General features: G+C 40.0%; 1 protein-coding gene across 3 annotated transcripts in view; it reads left to right on the top strand.

Moving 5' to 3' along the window:
- Positions 1 to 13,061, top strand: part of hipk2 (homeodomain interacting protein kinase 2) — an 87,364-nt gene that overhangs the window by 21,524 nt on the left and 52,779 nt on the right. The window lies entirely within an intron of this gene.

Below are 13,061 nucleotides of genomic sequence, written 5' to 3'. Positions count from 1 at the left end.
AAACTCAAAGGCTTGTAAAGTGGCCAGCTGCTTATTGTGTTTAATGAGATAAAACAAGCATGTTTTGGTGCTACTTTGATGATTATGGAGGTCCTGCTCAGCTTTCTCACGTCTCACTCAGCCTCTCGTAAAGACGCAGCCGACCACAGGGAATTTATGAAGCGGTGACTTTGTTTGGTTGCAGAGAAGTTTGTGTTAAAAACGGGCTTCCTGTTTGCGGTAGAAGGGAACTGAAAGGATCCCAGACAAACTGTGTCATAGAAGAAGAAGAAGAATGCTAATCATGTGAGGCGGTAATCTGCCCATATCCAAATATTCGCCCTCCTGCCTTTAGATACCCGGCCCCCCATCACAGAGGAGCTCCCGTTTCCCCAGGGATAGAGTTGAAGAGTCAGGCCGAGTTCTCCCGTTATAAATGCTTGTAATCCACACCAGCGGCACCAGAACCAGATGACGCTCAGGGAAGACTCTGCATTTCTCTCCCAATTCATGTTTCTACCTACAGAAAAACTTTGCTTTGGTTTGAGCAAAGGCAGATTTAAGATAGTAGATAGTTTGGGGCTCAGGTGTGGCTCTGGCTTTGATGGAAGAGCAGGTGTGTGTGAGCTGTTGCATGACTCACACACACACACACACACACACACACACACACACACACACACACACACACACACACACACACACACACACACACACACACACACACACACACACACACAACTGCCAGGTGTTGCTCTTCAGCTCGGCTTTGTGCTTCTTTCTGCTGGAAGAGTCTCTGTGAAGAACCATTTGGTTGTTTTGGATGTTCATGAGTCACTTTGATGTCCTCAAAAGCAGGGTTGACCAAAATGTGGCTCGGGGGCCATTTGCGGGCCATTTTGTGGGGCCTCTGAATGATGATTAAAGCTGGTCCAAAGAATTCATGCTTCTATTGCTGATAATAAATAAAACATTTCTTGCTTAGTTTATTGTTGAACAAAATCAAAATCTCAAAAGAATGTAACATGATTACATCTGAGGTCAGAGGTTGTAGTGAAACTGTAATTAGTTAAACTGAAATCCTGCTACGAACTGAAAAAGTGATGTGTGTATATTTGCTTTGGAGGTCTGTCAGGTGTTGGTGGATTATCATGTTTGCTTTTCACCTCCATTATTTATTCTTTCTCTCCCTTCTCTCTCTGAAGCTAAAGTCATCCTCCATGCAGGTGGTTCTCAAAATGTTTCTGACAATTTTCACCTCCATAAACCTGCAGTTCTCACAGTATAGTAACATTTAATACAGATATGTGTAAAACTAGCACAAAAATATAAACCATATATGAGTCTTTATATTGAAATTATAGCTCTTGTTGGGACATTAGTCCTTTAATTCTGGAAATGTTGTTCAGTTGATAGAAGGCCGGCTTTGTAACTGTCTTTATGTGCCTCTGAAGGTTCACGCCTAATCACTAGTTTCCAGCTGTAGTAGGTGAAGGTGTGTGCTGCTGATTATTGATCATTCCTCTTCAGCATCGACTTCAGTTTTGTTTCTTTTCAGCTGGAGAAAGTTTTGGCACATATTGATTTGCCCAAAGCATCTTGTGCTTTGATTGGTTCAGGTTCATCTGGTAACTAATCTTATTACTTGAACTGGGTTAGTGTTAGCAGTGGATATTAAATGAAAGGAGTCCCAGGGTTGAACCCTGAGGTTCCCCGCATGTGATTTCTGTCTCCTCCTATGAAAAACTTGCCTGTTGACACAAAGACATTTGGACCAGCAGTAAATGAAGAATTTGTAATTATTTGTTTTGGAACTGGAGTTGGTTTGTTTTTATTCAGTGAAAGAAATAAAAGAAAAAAAAAAATTCCTTAATAATTCCACCTCATTATTTTTTGAAGGATGTGGTTTAGTTATGACTCCATTCTTACCCAGAAAGTAAAAATGCACATTTTTGAAATAGGAAAGATTGATAATGACTACCTTGCATATAAAGCAGTTCTCTGGATTTGCTGTTTTTGGCTTCAGTTGTTAGTTTTTGTTTTTGTTACAGTCTATTTGTTGGAATTTATTTTGAAAAAATAATTCATACCACTGAAAGCAACCCATGCTCCACCAGCGGTGCTTGCACTCCACATGACTACATGCATTTTTTTACATGCAAAATTTTGTCTTATAATTCAGAGTGTCATTTGAGCAAATATACTCTGCACATTAAAAACTGACATTTTAAAAACTCAAAGCCATCCTCCTTTAGTTCAGTCAGTCGTTGCCTTTGATTTTAATGACCAGACAACTTTCACAAGGAGTCACAGATTGAAACAATTCCCACAAGCAGTTTAATCAATTAACTAATCCAAACCAACTTAAATGAACTGAGTGTTTACATAAGCTATTATTTAATTTAGCTGAAATAGATTTAGAAGTTCAAAAAAACAACCCAAAGGAGTTAAATCAATGATCTAATCCAAGCCTAATAAACTAACACAGATGCTTACACAAGGAAAGATTTTCATATAGGATGAAATACATGGATGTTACTAAAACAAATTAAGCCTCAAATTTAATGATATTTATTTTTAACAAAACTGGTATGAGATTCTCATGATATAACCTTAAGGTAAACATGCCAGTTTTTCAAAGCTTTTTATGTCATTATATGTGTGATTATCTGAACAGAAAGGCAACAATTATTCCTTCTGCTACTATTGATTAATATAGTTATTATAGGTGTTTTTATATTTATTATCCAGCTTTTCATGCAGAAACTTAAACGAACCTCCGGAAGAACATATCTGCTGATTTTGGTTGTAGTTTACATTTGCTTGGTGCAGAATCTTCCTGATGTTATTCTCTTAATGGACCAGAACCAAAATAAGAGGCTTAGCTGTTCACTTTGTGTGTAATCAACCTGGAGTCGGTTGCTTCACTTCCAAACTGCAGTTTTACAACCACACTCAGCAACAGGTGGCGCCGTTTTGGTTTGCAAACCGTGATCCTCTGTGTTTTTGACAGCATTGAACAAACAAACCGGTTTATGGTGAAGAAAAATGTCCCTTTTTTCTGCTCGGCACAGCAGCTGGCACTGTGGCAGTCATGACCTTTGCTGTGATTTTGTCACATTATTTTATTTATTTGTAGTTGACAACAGGAAAGTGCAGCGTCCTGTTTCAGGCAGCTGATTGACAGTGAGCAGCAACAGAGTTAAGTCCTGTTCCTTCCTCTGTATTCTTTTAAACCACAGTGGGGAACATTTTAATGGTTTTAAAGCCGAAACAGCAGCATGTCCAGGTCAGGATTGAAATGATGAATCACATTCATCATGATTGATTGATTATTGAAATAATTGTCAACTAGTAATCGATTATTTGCTAATAGGAGTATACGGACACAAAAAAACACCATCTTTATTGCAGTAATTAAACAAAAACTTTATAAATTCATATATATTTCACAGTAAAGATAAAATCGTCTTTGCCTGTAAATACAACATTTATTTTATTATTTCAGAAAGAATAGAACTATTTATTCATATTTATAGTTTAATGATTTCTAATATGGTATAAAAATGCTTCAGTGGTCAAATGAAAAATGTGATTAATCAGAATAATCTATAGAACAGCTGATTTTGAACATAATGGTTAGTTGCGGTTCTTGTTTCAGGTGTCGTTGCTTTAAGTCAACAAGCAGGTTATAAGACATTCCTGTTTGTTTTCCGTGGGAGTGACGAGTGGAGGAGGCCGGAAAGATCATCCCTTCATTTCCTCTTGGCAACAGAAGGCAGGAAAGAAAGACTTACCCATCAGCCACCAGAACCCCAACCGGGGGGACCCTGGTTTGATGCTCCGGTGGAGGGCGGGAGGGAGGCGGTGCTGTCGGGTCTCAGTGCTCCGTAATGAACAATTTCTTCCAGTGAAATGCACTGGTGGTGGATGAATACTGTGGGTGTGCTAGTGGGCAGAGTTCACAGCGAGTTCAGAAGCTCAAAGGAAAACGTCCCTCCATCTTTAGTGATCGCAGATGATAGGACAGCAGCTATGTTCACCAACAGGGTGGAGATTACACCCAGGTGTGCTTATTATCTTTTATATTCACCACAGTCTCATCCCTGCTCTGTATTGATTCCTGTTGAATGACTTTTTGTTTATCTTGTTATGAACAATGACTATTTTTTTGTTTAATGAGGTGAACCGACCAGGGAGATTAATGGCAGTAGCTGTTTGCTTTTTGGATGTCCCAGATATTGTTTGCTGTTGACATGATATGTCCTGTAACGGCCTTGCAAATGACTTATGGATTTTCACAAGGTTGACTCATGCAAATAAAAAAAGCAGAGCTGAAGGTAAAGAGCAGTTTGGGGTTCAGCTCTGTTCAGGGTCGTCGGTTTCTGCCTGTTCTCTTGATTCCTCTGCTTTTCAACACAGTTTTCATAAAACATCCACATGTTCTGTTCTGTTTATATCCTGATTACATGAGTATATGACCTAACCTTAATCTCCCTTCTATCTTCTCCTGAGGCTCCTCTCCTTCCTTCCTTGTGGCTAATTATGTCACAGGTAAGCTTCCAGCTCAGGCTTACCATGTGCCAGATAAAGAAATTATTGTCCTGTCCCAGATGGACATTTTTGTCCTATTTATCTCTCCTGGCTAAGGCCATGACATTTGTTGAATGCAACAAGATGTTGTTTAAGTTTATGTGAGGTTTCCTGAGGTCGTCCAGCTGAGAGGAGACCTTATGGCGGCAGCTGGCACTGACACGGACATGCATTGTGCAGACAGATGGAAAAACACATAACACACTGTATTTGCTGAAGATTTATTGCTGTTATTATGTAAAAAACATATATATTTTGACTTTAACTATTCCTCTACGCAGGATCCCGAGCTCTTTCAGCGTCCTGGTTCTTATCTCATACTTTCCTCTTCAGCTCAGCCCACAGCTTCTCTACAGGATTTCGGTTCTGTTCATTTTGTGATTGATAAATCTGGAAACGTTTCTGGTTCATTGTCCTGCTGAAGGATTAAATAAAACATTTTCTGTTTTTTGGCAGAGACCAAAAAACATTTTTAAACAACAATTGAAATCCCCTATAGCTAATTAACTAGATGCTCTGCATATAGATATCGCTATCAAGCTATTGATAGATAGATAGATAGACGGATGGACGGATGGACGGACGGACGGACGGACGGACGGACGGACGGATGGAAAAGCTCTTATTTTCTGCCCATAACAATTAACTTTCTCCTACAGCATTGATAATATTTCCTATTTTATTCTAACTAGATATTGTTCAGCAGATGTGGCATTTTAAAAAATTCTGTATAAAGTTCTGATGCTGCAGATTTAATAATCATTCTGACTATGTGCTAAAAAGTACCCAAGAACTTGAAGAGAAGTGTCAAAACTAGAGTCTTTTTAGGAACCCTGTTTTATAGACATCATAAACTTTATGGCACATTAATAATAATTTATATAGATAGTTTTATGGCTTCAAATATTATTCCTTTAGAAGTTGTTGTGATGAAAATGAGTCAGCAGCTTCTGAGAGAGAGGGATGAGATCCCTGGAGTCACAAATAATCGTGAATGGTCCAGCTATTCTCATAATCAGTAAAAGGTGACATCTGAGGCAAAGAAAAGCCACAAAACTCCATAAACTCTGGACTTTATGACTTTTATGATGGTGGTAAAAGCAGGAGACTAAATATACTGCATGTAGATGCCTGTCCAGCTGCATGGTGTCTGTTTGGGCTGTGAGTGTAAGATGAGTCTCTGCTCCACCTGTCTAGATATCTCGCTATCTGTTGTTAGCGTCACCCAACCAGACAGACAGGACAGGCGTTCCAGCACATTTACCCCGACTCCGTCAAACATCAAGGGCTGTTTTAGCAAATCAGGTTGCTATTAGTTACTGTTCTATGGAGCGTGCGTTAAAGTGCGTGTGTGTGTGTAGGCGTGTGTGTGTGTGTGTGTAGGCGTGTGTGCCAAGGAGGGGGAGAAAGGTAGAAGAACAGCGGGATCAGGTTACTAAAGAGGAGCAATGATTTTTCGAGAAGGTCTGAGAAACAGGTTGGCTCATCTGCAGGGGCGCTGCTAATAGTGCAGGTGTTGTTTATTAGAAGATTCTCATGATTGAACGGTGGGGAAGAAAAAACGGGGGGCTGGGAAGGGGATGAGAGCAGAGAGAGGGCTGGATGTGCAGATGGGTTTTTGTTTTGCATTCCTACCACTACCTGGAACTTTCATCCCCAAGCAGTGGCAGATAATTCCTAACGCAGATGAGCTTTCATTAGTTTCAGCCTGACAGGAACGCTGTTAGTTTTTCTGCTGACTTTCACCTTGTTTAATAATTAGTTTTTATAAATTTTCAGCTTGTGACCGCTGAGGTCCGGGGCTGTCTGGCTGCTGCTGAGGCCATAGATCGCTATCAGGAAGCAGCAAATAAGAGGCAGACCCCTGAAACGACATTTAGCACTCTGTGTATTCACTCTTACACTCTTTATGGCAGTTATAATACCTTAGTATGCATGACAGAATCCTAATAACCTGCTTCTCATTTATGATTTGCCTCTGGGCAGCTCTTCCATGTGTCTCCACAGAGCAGTCAGCAAGCAGCAGGCATGTAGCAGCAAAGCTAATTAACTACCGCTTGTCAAGCATATGCATCAGGACATATATAACTCTGCTGCGCACATTTATTCTGAATGAAAATGATTGAATTATTTAAGATGGATGTGAACTTTGCCATGCAGGAGACAGATAGACCCATTGCTGCACTCTGACAGGCTGCACAGGTGTGCGCTCTGGTAGGGCTCAGACAAGAGGTTCAGCGCTCTGTTTTATTCTGGATGCTGCTCTTTGTTCTCCGTCCCAGTTCAATTTCCATACATTAGGCAGGATATGAGGCTGGGGGAAATGAAGCCGCCTCGATAAAACGCAGCACGCTGCCCACTCAGACTCACTAAGGCTGCTATCTCTGCGCTCTCTATTGATCGGCTCAGTTGAAACTGGATTTTTTTCTCACCTAAGCTTTTGGTAGTGTGTTTAGGAAATGATGGCAGAAGACAGTAGTGACTTATCTTACTGGAGTTCCTACATAATGCTGCTTGGTAGGTTATTGAAATGCAGCTCTTGCTTCAATTTCAGTCAGAAAGTCATTAGTAGGACATGCGATTTATAGCTGAAGTATTCAAAACTCTTGAACAAAGAAATGAAGGAAAATTATTCTTGGTTTTCAAAACAAATCAACTCCAAACTAATCAGGTCTGACCAGACTTCCTGTCCCGCCTGAAAACCTCACCTACATTAATTATTAGCAAACTTTAAACTGATCTCCTTCTTATCAATGTTCCATAAAATCAGATCTGTAAACAGATTCCTTCACATGAACTTTGGCTCTCTAATTCTAACCAATTAATTTCCTTTCAAAAATATTAGTAATCAGAATGGAAACCATCAATATTATTATCATTTTATCATGCGATTAATCGATTTATTGATTATTCCGCCTGGCTTTGGTCTATCTATGTTAAAGGGAGACTATTATACAAAATTAACAGTTTGCACATTTTGTTTCTACTGCTTCTAAAAACAGCCTAAACAACAGTTAATGTTTTTTAGTGTGTGAAAAATGAGTCGTTTCAAAAACCTTCTGATTGTGAAGTCCTATTCAGTGGGCACTGCGCTGTTGCCTAGCAACCCAAGCTGAGCTCCAGCTCGTTTGGTCAGCTGGCTTTACCTGTATGCGCTGTACAATGTCTGCTGGAAAAAAAAAATGTTTTGTTGACTTACCATATAAAACCAATAGCTGCATTTTTGATGGTTGTGCAGGAGGCTCCACTTCTGCTTTTCAAAAATGTACGGCTGTATAGTCTTTCCAGTCATTTTTGTGTGAATGTTAACGTCCACATAAGCAGCAACTTTTTTGGATTTAAAATGACAAGACATCTTAAAACAGCTCAAAATAGGCATAACTGAATAAACCTCTTTATCTCTGAATGATTTTATTTAAAAAAATGTAATATGTTTTGTGTTACTCTTACATCTGTCCTAACCTGTTCAAGGTCACCATTAATCTTTGAGTTTATGTTTGGAATGTGACAAAAAAAAGGTTAATATGGTGCGAATAGTTTTACATTGGACTGTATGTACATGTTTTCCATTGAACAACATGTGAAGCTTATTTTTGTAGGATTCAAGCATCAACTGGTTGGCAGGGTGATGGCTGAATGGCACAGGTGCCCCTGGGTCTAAATAAATCATGAGGCTGCCTGCTGATCGCCTACCTCCATCATTCCTGCATGCCCCGCCGTCCCTCCACAGGGAGCTCCAGAGAGGGGGCAGCCCCTACCGAAACGCCTCACCTTCCCTGCAACCCCCTCATCACCTCCTCCATCCAGCACACATGAATATTTAAAAGCTAACACCAAGATGGAAAATACGCCGCCAGGCCTATAAAGACCCGACACAAAAAGATTCATTTTGGGACCTTGAGTTTCTTAATTTATTGCAGGTCAGGAAATTAAATTTAAAGCAGTTTAATTACAGGGAGAGCGGCGTTATGTGGACAGTCACAAACTGCGACTGTTGACAACAGTCAGAGGGCAGGGGGAGAAACTAAGAGAGTGTGATCTGCTGAGGCCCAGCAGGGAGCTGCAGTTTGCAAAACCATGACTCTGGGTACTTGTGTGTGTGTTTGGACCTTGTGCCACTGTGACAGAGGATGCCTGGTGTGCACAGACCCATGCAAGCGCCCATGAAGTCTCCAACAGAACAAAACAGTTTGTTTTCACAGTTGCAGGAATTTGCTAATGTGCAAATATGTCTGGTAAATGGTTTGGCTAATTCTGTGGCAGACGAGCCGGCGGGTCTCTCTGCTGCTCTGCAAATTCATCCTTCACTTCACACCCCAAAACTCTGGCAGTTCAGACTCAACCTTAGTCTCATCTGACCAAGTTTTCCTAGCATCCGTCCCAAACAAATGGTTGTCATGGCGATGGTATTTGGTTCCTGGTCCAGCCAGTCGTCACGGTTCCTGTTGTTTTCAACATTTTAAAGTCCTGTAGTGTTGCAGATAAACTGTCTTCTAACAGGGATTGTTCCTTTAAAAATACATCATTAGGAAAGGAATATATTCATCAAATTTTTATAATAAAAAAAGTTATAAATGTTTTTGTTTTTGGAGATTATGCTTCTCGTAAGACAAAGAGAGAAGAATTTATTGCGAGGATTTTTATGCAGGGGCCAATAAATGTGGCTGCAGCGTATAGCTCCTATAGATGGTGACAGTCGTTGCTCTATAAACATGTTTTTGTTTTTCAGATGGATGAGTTGAATAAGCTCATTTAGTCATAAAGCAACAATATCAGTTTACTTTTATTGAATAAAAAGCAGCAGAGGTCTGAGGTCTTTCTGCATGGAGTTTGCAATAGAGATGCACCGATACGATATCAATATCTGTTTCTAGATTCTAGATTGGGTATCAGTGACAATGTGCAACGTTGTGCCTCATTGTTTATTTTACATCATATTTATTATTCCTTATTGCACTTTCTGAACCATTTGAAAGAAGGTCTGTTGCAGTTCATTTCTAAATGTTTGACTCAATTAGTTAACTTGCTGTTTTTGCCACTTTCAGTTTCTTTATTCCCTGTTCAGATTGGCTGTCATACTCCCAGTTGCGCTGATTAAGGTTGTGGTTTTATATGTTTGGCCAAGTTGGTGAAGCTATTTGTGTCGTGCAGAGTTTTCATGTAAATGTATAATTTGATACATTTATGTCTGTGTTTGAAAAAATACATGTTTAAAGTCACTTCAGCTGTTTCTCTGGTGTCAGCAAACACTAAACCTCACATATCTTTATCAGTTCCCTGGTTTCTCTCAGGGTACTCTGGCTTCCTCCCTTATGTCCAGAAACATAAGAGTTAATGAGTGTGATGAACTGCTGACCTGTCCAGGGTTAATATTTCCAACTGGAAATATTCTGGATTTATTTTTGAGGCTTTGTGAGTCATTTAATCAAAGTTTGCTTTTTGTCAGGAATGATGTCGCCAGTCTCCTGAGCGCTGGCGAACTGTTTGCTCTGAAGTCTGGAAAAAAAGCCATTTCCACATAATTTACGTCTGCATCGTCGCTCCTTTATCGACTTGCATATGGACATCTCCAGGGGATTCTGAAAACGAGCCAGAGGAGCTTTTCATAAAAATTGCTTTTCTTTCTTTTTGCAACATGATGGCTTGTTTGTATTCTTTTGAAGTTGAGTGCTTGACATGAAATAGGTCTGAAGAAAATCCTATTTCACCCAAGCTTGATAAATAATTTAGAATGACTAATAGCACCTTGTGGCAGAACGAGAATGTATCGCTGTGGCGTATCAGATTGCTTGTGGTTTCAGCCTTGGGCGTAATTTGTTTGGAAAAATAATTACTCCTGTATTGGGTCCTGGTTAAATATTAAACGGATTAGCATTAGGAATGTGGGAAGAGCCTCCTCTTGGCTGGACCTTCTCTTCAGACAGACTGGCAGTTAAAATGTTGAAGCTACTATTATTTTTCAAGTTACTACATGGCCACATTTCATCAAAAGTAACACTGGAAAATAATAAAGTTTCTTTGTGTGGTTAGCCAGTGAGCTTTAAAGCCTAATCCTTGTGTTTTATGAGCGAGGCGCGTCAGATTGTCTGCAGACTTCAGCTGCTTGGTGAGCGCACAAGATGCAAGGCACCAGAAGAGCAACAGAGTCGCAAAAAGAGAGACTGAAGCTGAAACAAGGAATGGAAATGAAGGAAGGAATGGAATGAAAACAGGCGTAAATTGATTGGTATAAGTGAGATTGTGACGGGCTGATTGGCTAAAAGGATGCGTCCTCGCTTCTCCGTGTTTCTTAAGCAGCGTGATGCTGTTGTGGGATCAACTGCTATGCAACATATTACAGAGGTTTGAGGGGAAACAGATGATTATAGTGTTAGAACATGGAGGTGAATGCCAGGAGGGCCCCTCTCTGAGCTCAGACTGCAAAACAAATGCTTGGAGTTTGGTAGGAATAGGTAAAAACAGCCCACAGTTAACTGGACACAAATTACAGCAGTCACATCTTGCAGTCAGCATTTACTTTGAAGATTCTTCAAACTCGCTCGTCTTCTGTCCTCTAAGTATTTCAAGTGTTTTATAGTCTGTTTCCATTTGTGTTTTATGTACTTCCTGTTTTCTTCCTATTCCTGTTTCTGTTTATTTCTCCTTCTGTTCACATTTAGGTTTGTTATTCTGAGTCATTTTTCTCCTGGGTTGCCACTGTTTTCTAGTATTTCTGTACTTCTCATTCAGTTGTAATTCACTCTGTAAGTGAAGAAAATACTTCATTTGCTACATGTAAAAAAAATTGTTTGCCAAGCATACTTTTTACAATTATGTTCGACATGACAACATAATAGATTTGATATATTTATTTGGATAAACTTAATGTGATAATTTGTAAGAAACTATTTCTTTTACTTGTTTTTTTATCTCAGTAAAAACTTTTCCCTTGTTTTACGTTTTGCTTCGTTCTGAAGGTTTGGATCCTCAGCTGTTGAGAAACGATGGAGGCATGGACTCTGTCGAAGTTTTAAACGACTACCTTTCTCTTGTTTCGACATTAATTGTTACATTTTTGGAAGAATGGCCAACACAGACTGAATGGCTTTTATAGGCAGACTGAAGCTAAAAAGACCAAGGAAAATCACGACTCTTCCTTCTGTTTGCCGATTGGTTGAAAGTCTGCCAGAGCAATCAAGCTCAAAGGGAGAAATCCCAAACCGAGCCCTGAAGGGAGATGAGAATTGATTGGAAGTGGAAGTCAATGGGTCAACAGGTGTAACCAGATTCTAGCTTCATATTTGTTAAAAATGGTAGAATTTATTTTAAGTTGGTTGGATTTTAGCAACGGTTCAAGGCTGAAGCTTAAAAATCCAACAAATTAAATTTAATTAAACCTGTAAAAACAACAGAAAATGAATAAATTTTTTCAAACAAGTGAAGTAAAGCACACAAAGTAGCTGCTGCCTCTTTGCATTTACATAAAATGTCCTTGCCTCTTTTATTAGAGCAAAACAAGTTTTTGTCTGTTTTGTTTTCATTAATGCAACATTAACACGTATCACTTCTCAGTGAGCCGTACTCGTCATGGAGACCAAGGCTCTTGTTCCAAAAATGGACCGAGCCGGTCCAACACCTGAACCAGGTCCAACACCTGAACCAGGTCCAACACCTGAACCAGGTCCAACACCTGAACCAGGCGGGACTGTTTTGATCTGCGCTCCAGCCCCTGCAGACAGCTGTACACTTTGGGGACAGGGAGGGCCCTTGAGCCACGCTCTCATCTCTCTGCCATTGTTTGCCCAGGTGGGTCTGGACACCCTGCCCCCTCCCCTCCCCCCCTTCCCCCCCACCTCTCTCTTTCACCTTTCCCCCCCAACGGCCCTCTGTGTCTTTGTTCCACTGGGAGCTGTGGTCCAACTGGAGCTCCTGGTTACACAAAGAAACCTAAGTTGTCTTTCATGTGCAGCCTGCTAGCAGCTGGGTACTGCGTGCTGCGGCGAACAGGAAGTCAGGATCCCAGACTTCAGGCGGAGCGTCGACCGACTTTCCATGATGGGATTAAAGGAGTTAAATACGTAGCATGGAAAAGTCTTGAATCAGGAAAAACATGGAAAAATATCCATCTATTTATCTGATCAGCCATCTAATCATCCATCAATCATCCATCCATCTATCAATATCAAATTCTGTTGCATCAATACTTTTTTATTGATGTTAAAGTGGCTGAATATAACTGAATCACATTTTCATTTATTTATTTGTGAAAATATAAAAACACTGTTATTTTCTTCCAACATTGAGTTTGTCTGTCTGATAAAATCTCTAAAAGCTGCCAATGAATTTTGAGTTTGTAGCTGAAAGATCTGAAGAAGTTCAGAGGGAATAAAAGCAGCAATATGTGTTTTTGTGCTGCTATAATTTCTGTGCCGTGCAGTAAAATCATAAATTTTTGTTATCGTCACTTTTATTGTTATCGGAACTGTATCACAAAATACTGTGATAAAAGC

Source organism: Poeciliopsis prolifica, unplaced genomic scaffold, assembly GCF_027474105.1.
Source record: "Poeciliopsis prolifica strain line A6 unplaced genomic scaffold, Auburn_PproV2 SCAFFOLD001, whole genome shotgun sequence".
In the NCBI taxonomy this organism is placed as follows: domain Eukaryota; kingdom Metazoa; phylum Chordata; class Actinopteri; order Cyprinodontiformes; family Poeciliidae; genus Poeciliopsis; species Poeciliopsis prolifica.
This window is presented reverse-complemented; position numbering and strand designations above follow the sequence as displayed.